Source organism: Rhinopithecus bieti, unplaced genomic scaffold (genome assembly GCF_001698545.2).
Source record: "Rhinopithecus bieti isolate Rb0 unplaced genomic scaffold, ASM169854v2 scaffold_758, whole genome shotgun sequence".
In the NCBI taxonomy this organism is placed as follows: Eukaryota; Metazoa; Chordata; class Mammalia; order Primates; family Cercopithecidae; genus Rhinopithecus; species Rhinopithecus bieti.
In genome coordinates, this window is record NW_016803215.1 from 304,463 (window position 1) to 320,368 (window position 15,906).

The 15,906-nt window shown below is 47.1% G+C and overlaps 1 protein-coding gene and 1 long non-coding RNA gene across 3 annotated transcripts in view; one reads left to right on the forward strand and one right to left on the reverse strand.

The window, feature by feature from the left end:
- The window catches only part of TMEM51 (transmembrane protein 51), a 68,328-nt gene that overhangs the window by 50,844 nt on the left and 1,578 nt on the right, over positions 1–15,906 (reverse strand). The gene's annotated exons all lie outside the window — the stretch shown is intronic.
- TMEM51-AS2 (TMEM51 antisense RNA 2) lies at positions 293–6,319 on the forward strand. The gene is made up of 2 exons (XR_014485074.1): positions 293–1,216; positions 6,024–6,319. It is a non-coding gene; the product is annotated as a TMEM51 antisense RNA 2 (long non-coding RNA).

Genomic DNA, 15,906 nt, shown 5'->3' on the forward strand with positions numbered 1-15,906 from the left:
CTTTCTTTTTTCTTTCCTCCCTCCCTCCTCCTTCCCTTTTTTTTGAGACAGGGTTTCACTCACTCTGTTGCCCACACTGGAGTGCAGTGGCACAATCTTGACTCACTGTAACCTTGACCTCCCAAGGTCAAGTGACCCTACCACCTCAGCCTTCCAAGTAGCTGGGACTACAGGCACGTGTCACCACGCTCCACTAATTTTGGTATTTGTTCTTTTTTGCAGAAATGGAGTTTTGCCATGTTGCCCAGGCTGGTCTTGCACTCCTGGGCTCAAGGAATTCACCTGCCTCAGCCTCTCAAAGTGCTGGGATTACAGGTGTGAGCCACTGTGCCTGGCTAGAGTCCACGTTCTTTTCCATACATCATAAGTTCCAAACCTAGCTAGATATCTTAATCAGCTAGAGAGCTTGTTTAAAAATCTGATTCCTGTGTCCCACTGCTGAAGTCTGACTTGGCAGGCCTGGGCTGGGCCCTGGGAATCTGTTTTTATTAAGTTCTCAGCTGATGATCTGAGCAAGGCATTGCTGGGATGGACCACATCTGTGTCTGCTAGAAGGTCCTGTCAAGAGAGTCAGGGAACCCCCAGCAGAGCCCCAGAAACCAATTGTGGGCTCAAGGAGGAGGTTCCATGGCAAAGACTGTGGTAGTTCCTGTTGTGCCGGCTTGGTTAGGCTGGAACTACTTTTCCCAGAATCCCCTTCTCTGACTGGTTCTAGGTTTTAATTGGTCAAAAGAGAAATCTGGAAAGCTGGGAGATGGAAGTGAAGCAGTGGCCATCACACTTTAGAGGTCATCATGACTGGATGCGGTGAGAGACAGCACAGTGGGTGCCAGCACATTTGCGCCTGTCCTCCATTCTGCATCCAACTGTTTCTCCTGACTGCTGGTCCTGTTAACCAACAGCAGCCCAGGCCCAACCCTGGACACTTGGCTGAGGATGAACCAAACAACGGGCTGGCTGTAGACTTCTCCACCAGCTTGCCTGTATACCCAGGGCCAGGTGGTAATGCCCCTGACCTAAGATCCAGGTGGTGATGCCCCTGATAAGATCTAATTCCTATAATAAACCCCTTATCCCATAGGTCATAGAAGTTTGGCTTCTCTCACGGACCCTGAAGGATGCCATCATCCACTCTATCCTGCAAACCTTTTGATCTAAAACAGCAGTCTTCCAGGTGTGGCCCCAAATCAACAGCATCAGCCTCACCCAGGAGCTGGTTAGAAATGTAAATCCTGGGGCCTCACTCAGACCTACTCAATCAGCAACTGGGGTTGGGGGATGTGGCGGGGGATGGGGGGAAGGGAGGGCCCAGCAATCTGTGTTTTAATAAGCCCCCCCACCCCAGAGGATTCTAACACAAGCTGAAGATGCAGAACCACTCATGCAGGCATTTAGAAAACCTGCCTCTAGGGAGGCCGAGGCAGGCGGATCACGAGGTCAGGAAATCCAGACCATCCTGGCTAACATGGTGAAACCCCGTCTCTACTGAAAATACAAAAAATTAACCAGGTGTGGTGGTGGGCGCCTGTAGTCCCAGCTACTCGGGAGGTTGTGGCAGGAGAATGGCGTGAACCCGGGAGGTGGAGCTTGCAGTGAGCCAAGATCGCGCCACTGCACTCTAGCCTGGGTGACAGAGCAAGACTCCATCTCAAAAAACAAAACAAAACAAAACAAAAAACCTGCCTCCATTTCTGTTTGGAATGATGTAGTAGTTCTGGAAAAAGACAGTGGCGATGGTCACACAGCACTGTAAATGTGCTTAATGTCCCTGAATTGTACACTTAAAAATGGTTAAAATAGGCCAGGTATGGTGTTGACTCACGCCTATAATCCCAGCACTTTGGGAGCCCGAGGTGGGCAGATCACCTGAGCCTGAGAGTCTGATACCAGTCTGGGCAACATGGCAAAACCCTGTCTCCACCAAAAAATACAAAAATTAGCCAACGTGGTGACACACGCCTGTGGTCCCAGCTACTTGGGAAGCCAAGGTGGGAGGATCACTTGAGCCCAGGAGGCAGACGTTGTAGTGAGCTGAGATCATGCCACTATACTCCAGCCCAGGTGACAGAGCAAGAACTTGTCTCAAATTTTAAAAAGGTTAAAATAATTTACAAACAAACAAACAAAAAAGCTTAGAAGCCATACACAAAAGGTCACATATTATGATTCCATTTACATGCAATGTCCAGAAAGAGAGAAAGGAGATAGGTGATTGCCAGCAGCAGGGGTTGGCAGGGGAGGGTGGAGATGGGGAGGGAATGCTTAATGGGTACGATGCTTTTTGGGGCCATGACAATGTTTTGGAACTAGATAGAGGTGGCAGTTGCACAACTCTGTGAGTATACAAGATACCACTAAATTGGTCATTTCAACATGGTTGATGTTATGCTTTGTGAATTTCTGGGGCTTGCCATTGTATCTCTGAGAGTTAGCATTTATTGAGATGCTGTGCTAAGGCTTCACATGCAGCGTCATTTCATCCTCACCCCAATCCTGGGAGGGTGGCATTATTATTCTCCCCATTTAATGGATGTGGAACCCAGGCAGTCTAACTTCAGAATCCATGCTTTGAACGAAAATGCCATTATGCCCAGAACCATGAGTTATTTCTTTGTGCAGAAGACAGAAATGAGACATCAGCCAAAGCTGCCCTAATCACACTTAAAAGCAGTATCCTGGGCCAGGCCTGGTGGCTCATGCCTGTAATCCCAGCACTTTGGGAGGCCAAAATACAAAAATTAGCCGGGCGTGGTGGCACGCATCTGTAATTCCAGCTACTCAGGAGGCTGAGGCAGGAGAATCACTTGAAACTGGAAGGCGGAGGTTGCAGTGAGCCGAGACTCCATTTCAAAAAAAAAAGACAGATTAAAAAAAAAGAGCAGTATCCCAGTCACCTAGCTTTACCTTGCCCTGCAGCAGAGGGCCAGGGGAGAGGAGGGAAAGGAGGAAGCTGGCTTGCTCATGGGTCCATACTCCCAGGCATTGAGATAAAGCCTGGCGACTGTCAGGTGTGCTTGGCTTGGATTTGGAATGAACTTACTAGAATGGAAAGATTTTCAAAAATAATTATGACAGTAACACCTAAAAACATATTGAGCATGTACTGTTTTAAGTACTTTTATAGTTTAATCTTCACAAAATCCTACAACTATTCTCCCCATTTCGAGAAAGTGAGCTGTGGCTCAAGGTCACCCACATCATTAGAACCATTTGCTTAAAGCTGTTACTTTAATACAAAGTCATACATGTTTCTCTGTGGGAAACTCAGAAAGTACAGGTTAGAAAAGAGAACACAGGGAGAGAGGAAATAAAAATTAATTGTAATCCATTAGGAATAATCATTGGAAACATTATATTAAATAAATTTTTATTCTTTGTGTATTTTTTTGGAACAAAAAATGGACAGCTTCATAATCTGTCTTTTTACATTAGCAAATTAGAACCATCTTTCTACATCTTTCAGAGCCTTCTGCATCATTGCCATTTTGAATGGCCATGTGGTGTTCCCCTTGTGTAACCTTGTAGAAACCATAGCAGATTTTCCAGGCTTTTATATGGGACATTTGGGTTGTTTCTACAAGAAGACATTTCAACTGGGAAAAAATGTTTTAATCAGGTTGCTGAGATGTCTCAAACTTCCTCCCCTGCAATGAGCAGTGTCATGGTGGAAGGGCGATCAGCTTTTGGGGTTGATATTTGCTAATGGAAAGACCCAAGCACCAGGCAACATAGTCTCATGCACATTTATTTCAGGGGCAAACTTTTGGGGGGAAAAGGCTCTCATTTTTATGTGTGGAACCTGAAAATTCTCACCTGAAGACAAAGTAAAAAAAGTCTCTCAGATTTACCCATCTCACTCCTTAAAAAGAAGAGCTTGATTCCTTCTCAACAAGGAACAAATGTTCCTGAGGATCCCAAGTTATCTCCCACTTCCCAGTTCTGAAGTTACATGCCAGGTAGATCTAGTTAGATGCCAGTACTTTTGTTTCTCACCATAGCATAGTAGTTCAGAATACAGACTCTGGAATGAGACTGGCTGGGTTCAAATCCCGATTCCATCACTTTCTAGCTGTGGGCCCTGTCATTAGCTCACTAAACCTTTGGAGAGGAAGTGCTGAAGATCCAAGACCCCACCTTCCCACCCAATACATGAAAATGTAACTGGAGTGCCTTAAGTCCTTGAGATGTGGGGTAGTTTGCACTGTAGCTAGCATACTCCTGCCTCAGTCTCCCCAACATAGAACTGTTTTGAGCATGAAATGACTTAGGAGTCATGGGAAAGCTTGGTTGCTCCCCACTTCAACTCCAGATGTTGACTCTAACAAGGATAATCCCCAAACATCTGTGACTTTTATCATGAGCCAGATATGGCTCTGCCTCCCAGGAATCTCCCTATACTCTTCTTGAATATTTTTCAGCCTGAAGCCCTCTTGTTGGAAGCAATTTTGTCTACTCCTTTCTGTGAGAAGTTCCCTGTCACTGGCTCGCCCTGGGAGAGAGAGTGCATGTGTTGTAAAGCTACCAACAGACTTCCTCAGACACAGTGAGTCAGTCTGAACACACAGGCAAGGTTGCAGAACTCCATGGCCTTCGTCTCTCTTGGCTCAGCCAGGCACAGTTCCTCTTAGCCCAAGACAAAACTTAGCCTATGTTGTTAAATCAATGGTTCTACCGGCTTCCAATCATAAAACCAAGGGGCAATAGTACATAAAATGGGAACTTATACATTCTGAGTTACAGCTAATTGCAGATGTATCCAAGCTCATTCTACATTTATCTACCATTTGTCTGTAAAAGACTGCCTCTATGGTCCTTCCTTCCTTCTTTTCTTCCCTACCCCTCTTCTTTCTTTTGGTGCACAGACCCCTTTGAGAATCTGATAAAAGCTACTGACCTGCCACAGATAAATGCAGAGATAGAATACTTGACAGAGAATGCTTGACAGACAATTTCAGGTGGTGAGCGGGTCCTTAAAGGTGATTGAAGACCCTCATAGAACTTATTACAAGTTTGAAATTACCCAACAATTTCATAATGATCCTGACCACTATAATACTTTATTGCTTTGATGACCAGGCAAACATCTAAAAGCAGCATCTAAAAGCATCATTACATGCAGAGACAATTTCTAGAAGTATATACAAGAAATCGCAGGTGGTGGCTACCTCTTGTATAAGGGACTGGGAGTCTGGAATGAGAGGGAGATGGATATTTTTTCTTTGGACATCCTTTTACACTGTTTGATTTTTGATATCATGTGCATATATTAGTTTCCTAATTAAAGAAAAAGAGTTAATGAAAAAGTTATTTAAGTTAAGAACTATCACTACTCATGGTCATTTCCATGCCTGTGATATGGGAAAGGGAGAGTCATCAATGGGGAGGCGGTCAACCTCCTCCCTAGCAGGGTGAAACCCACATCAGCTGGCAAAGTGAAAGCGTCACTCCAGAAAAGACAGATGGTTTCTACCGGGTCTTCGACATAGGTCACTGAAATTCCAAATGGGAGGGGAGGATATTATCAATGTTTCATCAGGTCCCTGCATAGCCCTGGTGCTGGCCAGAGGAACTGGCCCAAACCTTCTAAGTTTGGTCATTTCATATAAAGATAAACATACACTCACATACAAACCCAACAATTCCACTCCTAGGCCGGGCGCGGTGGCTCAAGCCTGTAATCCCAGCACTTTGGGAGGCCGAGACGGGCGGATCACGAGGTCAGGAGATCGAGACCATCCTGGCTAACACGGTGAAACCCCGTCTCTACTAAAAAATACAAAAAAAAAAACTAGCCGGGCGAGGTGGCAGGCGCCTGTAGTCCCAGATACTCGGGAGGCTGAGGCAGGAGAATGGCGTGAACCCGGGAGGCGGAGCTTGCAGTGAGCTGAGATCTGGCCACTGCACTCCAGCCTGGGCGACAGAGCGAGATTCCGTCTCACACACACACAAAAAAAATAATAAGTTACACTGATATTATTTCCATTCTAACATGATTCAATGAGAAGCACACTTCACCTTTGTAGGATTCTTTCCCAAAACCCAAAGGCCTAGTACAGTCACGAGAAGACATCAGGAAAACCCAAGTTCAGGGAAGTTCTACAAAACACTAACCAGTACTCTTCAAAGTTCTCAAGGTCATGAAATTTAAGAAAAGACTGAGAAAGTGTCACAGTTCGGAAGTTACTAAGGAGACAAGATGACCAAATGCAATGTGGCATCTTGAATTGGATCCTGGAGAATAAAAATGCAGTGGGAAATTGGTGAAATCTAAATAAAGTCTGTAGTTTAGTTGTGATGTCAATTTCTTAGCTTTGAGAAGCATAAGACGGTTATATAAGATGTCAACATTAGGCTGGGAGTGGTGGCTCACACCTGTAATCCCAGCTCTCTGGGAGGCCAAGGTGGGCGAATCACCTGAAGTCAGGAGTTTGAGACCAGCCTGGCCAACATGGTGAAACCCCCCGTCTTCACTAAAAATACAACAATTAGCCAGGCATGGTGGCGCATGCCTGTAATCCCAGCTACTCGGGAGGCTGAGGCAGGAGAATCCCTTGAATCCGGGAGGTGGAGGTTGCAGTGAGCCGAGATCATGCCACTATACTCCAGCCTGGGTGACAGAGTGAGACTCTGTCTCACAAAAAAAAAAAAAAAAAAAAAAAAGGCCAACATTAGGGGAAGTTGGGTGTGAAGGGTAGACAAAAACGCCCCATATTACCTTTGCAACTTTTCTATAAATCTAAAATTATTCCAAAATTAAACAAAAATGTATTTAAAGAGTCTTGGCTAGGACTGTCACTGGACAGATTAAAAACAAACAAAATGGGTTTCTAATTTTGTTGCTATTATTACAAAAAATAACAGTGTTGAAACTAACTCCTTATACTCATTAATTGTTTTCTTACGATAAACTTCAGGAATTGAAACTTCTGGGCAGTCTAGAAAGAAAAGCAGAAAGAACAGAAAGGAAAAAAGCCACCAAAGTTGCTGGTTTTGAGCAGGGGTACGAGGTAGGTGGGGGTGGAAAGTAGTTCCTTGTGACTGATGCAGTTAAGTGGGGGCAAGGCAGCAGTAATAGGTCTGGAAAGATTAACCGAGGCCGACTCTAAGAAGTCCGGGCTTTATTGAAAGTTAAAGAGCTTAGCCTCGGCTTGATCCTGCCAGCAGTAGGGAAGTGGCAAAGATTTCAGATCAGTGCATTTGACATGTTATTGATTTGTCATTTTACTTGTTGGTTTCCTACTTGAGTGACTCTTCCCTGCTGCCTAATAAGGTGTAAGCTCCAAGAAGGCAGGAACTGAGCCTGTCTTAGCACCGTTTTCCCCCAAAGCCTGGAAGAACACCTGGTCTGAAGAGAGAACGCAATGAATGACATGGCCGAATGACTATCTGAGTCTTGTTTCCAAAATGACTCCCCGCCACCAACTTTTTATTGTGATAAAATGCATATAACATAAAGTTGACTATCTTAACCATTTTTCCATGAACAGTTCAGTGGCATTAAGTACATTCATACTGCTGTGTAACCATCACCATCATGCATTCACAGAACGCTTTCATTTTACAAAACTGAAACTCCTTACCCATTAAACCCTAACTCCCCATTGCCCTTCCCCCAGCCCTTGGCAACTGACATTCTACTTTCCATCTCTATGATGTCGACTGCTCTAGGTTCCTCATACCAGTAGAATCATATAGTATCTGCCTTTTTGTGACTGGCTTATTTCACTTAGCATGATGTCCTCAAGGTTCGTCCATGTTACAGCATGGTGTCAGAATTTCCTTCCACATGGAGGCTGAATCATATTCCATTGTATGGATAGACCACATTTTGTTTATTCATCCTTTGATGGATACTTCGGTTGTTTCCATAGTTTAGCTACTATGAGTAATGCTCATATAAACATGGGTGTACAAATATCTCTTCAAAAACCTGTTTTCAATTCTTTTGAGTATTGATATAGTTTGGACATTGGTCCTCTCCAAATCTTATGTTGAAATTTGATCCCCAAGCTGGATACAGTGGCCACGCCTATAATCCCAGCACTTTGGGAGGCCAAGGCTGGTGGATCACTCAAGGCCAGGAGTTCAAGACCAGCCTGGTCAACATGGTGAAACCCTATCTCTACTAAAAATATAAAAATTAGCTGGACATGGTGGCACATGTCTGTAATCCCAGCTACTCGGGAGGCTGAGGCATGAGAATCGCCTGAACCCAGGAGGCAGAGGTTGCAATGAGCCAAGATTGTGCCACTGCACTCCAGCCTGGGTGACAGAGTAAGACTGTCTCAAAAAAAGAAGAGAAATTTGATCCCCAATGTTGGAGGTGGGGCCTAGTGGATGTTTGGTTGATGGGGGTGGATCCCTGTTGAATGGCTTGGTACCCAAAGATCTGGTTGTTAAAGAGTCTGCTCCCCACTCCCTCTCTCCTCTTCTCTCTCACCACATGATGCCTGCTCTCCTTCCGCCTGAGGCGGAAGCTTCCTGAGGCCCTCACTAGAAGCAGATGCTGATGTCATGCTTCTTGTATAGCCTTGTATATCCGTGGGCTAGATAAACCTCTTTCTCTCTTTTTTTGAGATGGAGTCTTGCTGTCGCCAGGCTAGAGTGCAGTGGCTCCATCTCAGCTCACTGCAACCTCAGCCTCCCGGGTTCAAGTGATTCTCCTGCCCCAACCTCCTGAGTAGCTGTGACTACAGGTGCCCACCACCACGCCCAGCTAATTTTTGTATTTTTAGTAAAGACTGGGTTTCACCACGTTTTCCAGGATGGTCTCAATTTCTTGACCTCGTGATTTGCCCGCCTCAGTTTCCCAAAGTGCTGGGATTACAGGCGTGAGCCACCGCGCCCGGCCAATAAACCTCTTTTCTTTATAAATTACCCAATCTCAGGTATTTCTTTATAGCAACACAAACGGACTAAGACAAGTATGCACCCAGAAGTGAAACTGCTGGATCCCACAGTGATTTGATTGTAATACTTTGAGAAACTGCCAGAGCCAAAATGACCTTTTTTATTTTATTTATTTTTTTTTTTTGAGAGGGAGTCTCACTCTGTTGCCCAGGCTGAAGTGCAGTGGTGCCATCTTGGCTCACTGCAACCTCTGCCTCCCAGGTTCAAGCAATTTTTGTGCCTCAGCCTCCCGAGTAACTGGGACTACAAGTGCGCGCCATCACACCCGGCTAATTTTTGTATTTGTAGTAGAGACAGGGTTTCACCATGTTGGCCAGGCTATTCATGAACTCCTAACTTCAAGTGATACGCCCTCCTCGGCCTCCCAAAGTGCTGGGATTACAGGCGTGAGCCACCATGCCCAGCCCCCAAAATGACTTTTAGGAAGAAACTATATAAAATACTTTTTCCACCTGTGCCATCAGCATCTGCCCGGAGGGTAGCGTTTCTACACTCAGTATTGGCCTGTGTGAATGAAGCTGTCTTACACCTTGGGGCCTTTGCACACGCAGTTGCCTTTCCAGGTAGACCTTCGGCGGCGGCTGTACCTCCCCTCCCCGCTCCCCATTTCAGCTCAGACTGCACTCTTTCTGAAAATCCTTCCTGACTCTCCAAGTTTGGGTTAAGCCTCCTCCTTCGTGGGCTGTGCTTCATCATCTTTATTCACATGTTGTTAAGGTACAATCCCTGCCGTCCCCCGCGGAGGATCAGCTCCATCGGGGTGGGGGGCAGGGCCTGACTCTCCCTTGTTCCTGGGCTCAGTGCCTGGCACACCATATGTATCAGAAGATTTGTTTAAAGTGATGGCGTCTGTGTTTAGCTACAGGCAATTTTCCCCAAAAGAAGAGAATTACTGTTTGAAAACAAAAATTACCCACAGGCAGTTCCAGTACCTAATGGCTTCTCTCCAAATTGTAGGCAGTTTTAATGAAGCTGTAGGTGAGGTATCTTATGGTAACTTAAGAAAGTTTGCATGTTCATTTTGTTTTTAAAAATCATGTTCTGGCTGGGTGTGGTGGCTCACGCCTGTAATCCTAGCACTTTGAGAAGCCAAGGCAGGGGGATCACTTGAGGTCAGGAGTTCAAGACCAGCTTGGCCAACATGGTGAAACCCTACCTGGACTAAAAATACAAAAATTGGCCAGGCATGGTGGCATGTGCCTGTAGTCCCAGCTACTCTGGAGGCTGAGGCAGGAGAATCGCTTGAATCCAGGAGGCAGAGGTTGCAATGAGCCAAGATTGCACTACTGCACTCCAGCCTGGGCAACAGAGTGAGACTCTGTCTCAAAATAAATAAATAGATAAATAAATAAATAAAATAAAACAAAACAAAGTCATTTTCCTGCACCAAATATCAACAAACCATGCCCCACACCCTAACCAGCACAGGTCTAACGAGGAAAACGTAGGATAAGGTAAGGCAAGTAAATCCCACCCCCTTCTCTGCACTCCTCCCTAGACCAGATGTGAGGAGAAAAACATGGAAAAGACATAAAATTCCCCAAGATTTAGAGCCACCTAATTTTACCTGTTGAGTAGAGGAAATAGCAAAACCTCCTGGAGACACCTCAAACTGCATATCATGTAAGTCCACGATCTTAAAAAAAAAGAACTTGCCCCATGTGGTGAGTTCTCATTCTGCCAGGTTCTGCCAGGATTTGGTGATTCTGGGTTTATCACCTCAAAGGCCTCTCAGGCCTGGGAAGCCTCCATTGGTAAAGCTCTGGGGACATTAAAAAAAGAAGAAAGCTAGGTGTAGTGGTTCACGCCTGTAATCCCAGCACTTTGGGAGGCTGAGATGGGCAGGTCACGAGGTCAAGAGATCGAGACCATCCTGGCCAACATGGTGAAATCCCATCTCTACTAAAAATACAAAAATTAGGCAGGGCACGGTGGCTCACACCTGTAATCCCAGCACTTTGGGAGGCCGAGACGGGTGGATCACGAGGTCAGGAGATCGAGACCATCCTGGCTAACCCAGTGAAACCCAGTCTCTACTAAAAATACAAAAAATTAGCCGGGCGTGATGGCCAGTGCCTGTAGTCCCAGCTACTCAGGAGGCTTAGGCAGGAGAATGACATGAACCCGGCAGGTGGAGCTTGCAGTGAGCCGAGACCGCGCCACTGCACTCCAGCCTGGGTGACAGAGTGAGACTCTGTCTCAAAAAAAGAAAAAAAAATTAGCTGGGTGTGGTGGCGTGTGCCTGTAATCCCAGCTACTCAGGAGGCTGAGGTAGGAGAATCGCTTAAACCCGGGAGGTGGAGGTTGGTGTGAGCCAAGATTGTACCACTGCATTCCAGCCTGGCGACAGAGTAAGACTCTGTCTCAAAAAACAAAACAAAACAAAACAAAAAAAGAAATGCCAGAACAGTGTTAACACTTCTTTGTTTGAAATGTGGCATTGAAAAAATTAATGCTGGCCGGGCGTGGTGGCTCAAGCCTGTAATCCCAGCACTTTGGGAGGCTGAGACGGGCGGATCACGAGGTCAGGAGATCGAGACCATCCTGGCTAACACGGTGAAACCCCGTCTCTACTAAAAGTACAAAAAAATTAGCCGGGCGAGGTGGCGGTCGCCTGTAGTCCCAGCTACTCGGGAGGCTGAGGCAGGAGAATGGCGTGAACCTGGGAGGCGGAGCTTGCAGTGAGCTGAGATCAGTCCACAGCACTCCAGCCTGGGCAGCAGTGCGAGACTCCGTCTCAAAAAAAAAGAAAAAATTAATGCTTTGTGCATCTCAGCAATATAAACTGGGCTGTTGGCACGAGAGTGACAGGCTTTGGGATAAACGTGAATTCCTGGTGCACACAACAGTGGGGCCTATAGGGGTCACAGCCTGCATCGTGAACGTGTGTTTTGAGTCGCTCATTTGTGGAGGGGTCAAGGGTCCACATTTGTAGGTTCTCCTCAATGTGAGGCCTGAGTGCCACCTCCTCCCGCAGCAAAGGCCCCAGCCTCTCTGTTTTGTGGCCTCAGTTTCTTCTTCTAAGAATTGAGGAGGCTAGATGAACAATGGCTTCCAACCTTTTGTTTTATTTTAAAGTCACAGAGTTTTAAAAGTGGATGTTTTGTATCCTTAGCATAAGCCGAGCTTCCTTCCTGTTGGCCCCACCTCCACCACTCAGCTCTGTCCCTACAAACCCCTGAGTGGCTTCTGGGACCCATCCAAGGTTTCCCAGGATCACATTATAAAACCAGTGAACCGGAGCTACACTGCCCAAGGTTCTTACCGTGCAGTAGGAGAGACGTTTTACCTAGTGACTCAGTGCACATCCACAAACAGATAACTGAAAGTTTTACTAGTGAATATTTCTCGCCACAGGAAATGCATTCTATTTTCTCGTCCACTGTCTTCTACTTCACTTTTAAAAGCCAGCAGAAAACCACTTAACGATGCCAAAATCCACTAATAAGTGGCTGTCCACGGTCTGTAAACATGAGCTTAGAAAATCTCCAAGACGCTAGTACTTCCAGCACTGACGATTTATGGCATTAACAAAGCTGTGATCCTGGTAGACAGTGACAGAGACCGCACCCCACCCTGTCCCCAGGGTGGGGTGTCCTACCTGAATCACCCAACTAGGAAACAAATTCTCTGCACATCTTTGCCATTGAAATGCCTACTCTGCAAGAGCCAGGGTTTGGAGATGAGTATGCCAAATACCGATTTTCTAGAGACCTGCACTTGCCTAACTCCATGCCTAATCCCAGGGAGATTTGGGGCAAGGGGCAGTGATGGTGGGGTGGCAGCACTTGGATGGGTTAAAACAAACACAGCAAAATAAATAAATACATAAAAGTCAGAAGAAACAAAGCTCTCTCCCTCCCTCTGTGTGAATTTGGGTCACACCCATCACACCCATGGCTTCCATTTCTAAGAGTTCAGAGAGAATTGCTTTCCAACCCCACAGTGATGCAGAAAACTGGCCCTCTGGACTCCCACAGTGGCGAATCAGAAATGTCTTTGCACTTCGCACAGCGTCACAGGGTTTAGGCCACAGGAATACCTGCTAGCCATCAAGGGGTGGAAGCACGTGAGACCCACAGGTTAGACCCTGTGTGAAGTCACTCATATTATCACATGAAGGTAACAGGCACTGTAACAGTGAATTGAAAACCAGGATACGGGCTGGGCATAGTGGCTCTTGTCTGGAATCCCAGTACTTTGGGAGACTGAGGTGGGAGGATCACTTGAGCCCAGGAGTTCGAGACTAGCCTGGACAACACACAGAGACCTTGTCTCTATTTTTTTCAAAACAAAACAACAAACCAGTACATGAAACAACTCAGCAAACAAAACCTGAATAAAACGCCACAATATTAACGGTGGTCGCCAGCCTTCACGATGTCATCTGCTCGTTTTACAAGGAACACGTACTTCTTTTGTAACCTGGGGACGAAAACAACTTTAAAAGCCTGCCATCCGAAGGCACATTATCAAGTCTGGCTAATGGAGTGCCAGATAAATGCACTCACTAGCTCCTGCTATGGTGTTAATGCCAGTTTGAACAGACAGGACCTGGAAATGGGCAGATACACTCCTCAATGTGCACGCCTCATCTTTCAGGACCCTCAGCCCTTACTCCTCCTGGTCATGTCGCCACGGACACCACAAAACACCTGGTAGTGTGGAGTGCAGGGAGAAAGGGGATCTTGGAGGGGAGGGAGCTCTGTTTTGTTTTCAAGAATCATCCTCAAAATCATTCGAGACAAACTCCGGAACCTCGGATTCTGGTCCCAGCTGTGATCTCAGGCGAGTCTCCTCTTCCCTGGGTCTTGGTCTCCCCAGGTGTCAAATAAGCAGAGTGGATTTTCTGATGACTAAGATCCCTCTGGCCCTGATATTCTAAGATCTAAAGCTACCAGCATTCAGGTTTAAGGGCTGCTAAGTCTGATAAATCCAGGGCAAGAGAGAATGTGGAGACTTTAGGTTGCTCCGCCCAAGTAAGCATCACAGATAGAAGGTGAGGACAAACTAGCAGTCTTGAGACGGGAGCTGAGGGGAGGAGGAGTCAAGGGTTGGGGCTGCTCAGGAGAGACCCTCAGAGGGCTATCTCTGGTCAGCATCTTGGGGCCGTCTGGGAGGGACAGGGCTATGTGGCCTGGTACTGGGAAACCAAACAGGCGGCTTGTTTCTTCCAAACAAATGGCCTGTTTCTTTCTCAGGAGCAAGAGCTCCCAGGAGGGGTGGCCATGGCAGCGAGGGCTCAATCCAGGCGAAGGGAGAATAAAACCTTGGCAGGGTAGGCTGGGCCACCTGTCCAGCCTGGGGAGGAGCTCAACTCCACGGAGCCACTTGAAAGACTGAGAGGTTGAGAAACCTGGGGCCCAAAAGAGTCTTGGTCCTAAATGTGGCCAGGCCTCCTGGGTGAACGCAAAGGACCCTAGAAGGGAGTCAGGAGGGCTGGGTTCCAGTCCCAGTTCTGCTGCTGAACTGCTGTGTGTCCTTGGGTAAGTTCCATCCCCTCTCTGAGTTTTGTTTGTCAAATGAGAATGATGTCTCCGATGACCTGAAGGTCCTCCGCACCTGAGACATTCTAGGATCTTCCTCTTCCCTCCAAGCAAAGGGAGACTTAAAGCATGGAGGAGGATATTCTCACAGCTTTCACGGCAAGGAGGATTCCTCCAAGCTTCAGAGCAGAAACAAAAGCGAAAGCAAAAGTCAGCAGCCAGAAGCAGCCCCCATACCACATCCCAAGTGAGAAGGCATCTAAACTTCTGCAACTTTCCCAGTACCGAGGGAGACAATGCTTCTCGTTCCCATGATTCCCACCTTAATTTGGGGCTGGGGGAAGAGAATCCACACTAAAGCTCCTCACACTCTGGCCTCTTCCAGCCCAAGAGGTCGAGGGGTTTACAGCCAGCCTTGCAGAGGGAGGGAGGAACACTGACCAGAAACACATCCTATTAAAACGGAGTCTCAGAAGCTCCAGCTGGCCTCTGCCTCCAGCTTTCCCATCCCTCACGCAGACAGAGAAACTCCCAGGCCTTGTGACATCTGGAGTCAGAGAACCAGAAAGTCGCAGCTGGAGGGGCTTGGGTCCTGCCAATATCCCGGACACTCACTCACTACTTCTCTCTGGCAGAAGACCAGGCTGGCAGTCTAGGCCTCATGTAGAACCCCAGAATCTTACCCTTGACCAGCAGTCATGAGTGAAGGCCACATATTACTCTCTGCTTCCTGTATTGGCCTCCCATCCAGCTCCCCCATTCATTCCCACCACCCCCACCAACCCACAGGCCAGCCTCTCTCTCCTAGGAGTCTTCTCTAGGATCCTCACCAACTTCCAGGCAGCCAGGATTATCTTCTTAATGTATGGATGGGATCAGATGACTTCCCTGCTTAGAGAACTTGAATGAAAGGGACATCTTTCTCCATGTCGTTCATCTTTGTTGAGCACCTAGAACAGTGCCTGGCCCACAGAAGGTGCTCAGCCAACATACGTTGAATGATTCCAAGAAAGGCCCCACCTGTCCAGTCCAGCTCACTCCAGACCCTCCATTCCCTTTACATTTCCGCACCCTCCACTGCCTGAGCACCTTCCCCAGCCCAGCACACCCCAGGCACTCTTCTGTCTCTGTGCCTTTGCCTGTGCTTTTCCATCTGCCCAGACACCCTTCCTCCCCTGTCCCCTGGGGGGACTCCAGTTCCCTGATGAATACTCCAATACTCTTTTCTTAGCAGGACCTCCTGAGTTATTTCCTTTCTTCTGTTCTCGCCTAAGCCCTGTGACATAACTTACTATAGAGTACTAAATGTGCTAGGCACAAATACCCCACCTTGCCGTTGGAGGTCATCATCCCATTTTACAGATGAAGAAACTGAGGCTCAGAGAGATCAGGTCACACAGCCAGCAAGTGGTGTGGCCTGACTGTATCGCCAATTCTGCAACACTTGTCATGAGTATCCCTGACTCCCTCCCTAGGCTAGGGGCTCCCTGAGGCTCCTGGGCTCTGGATC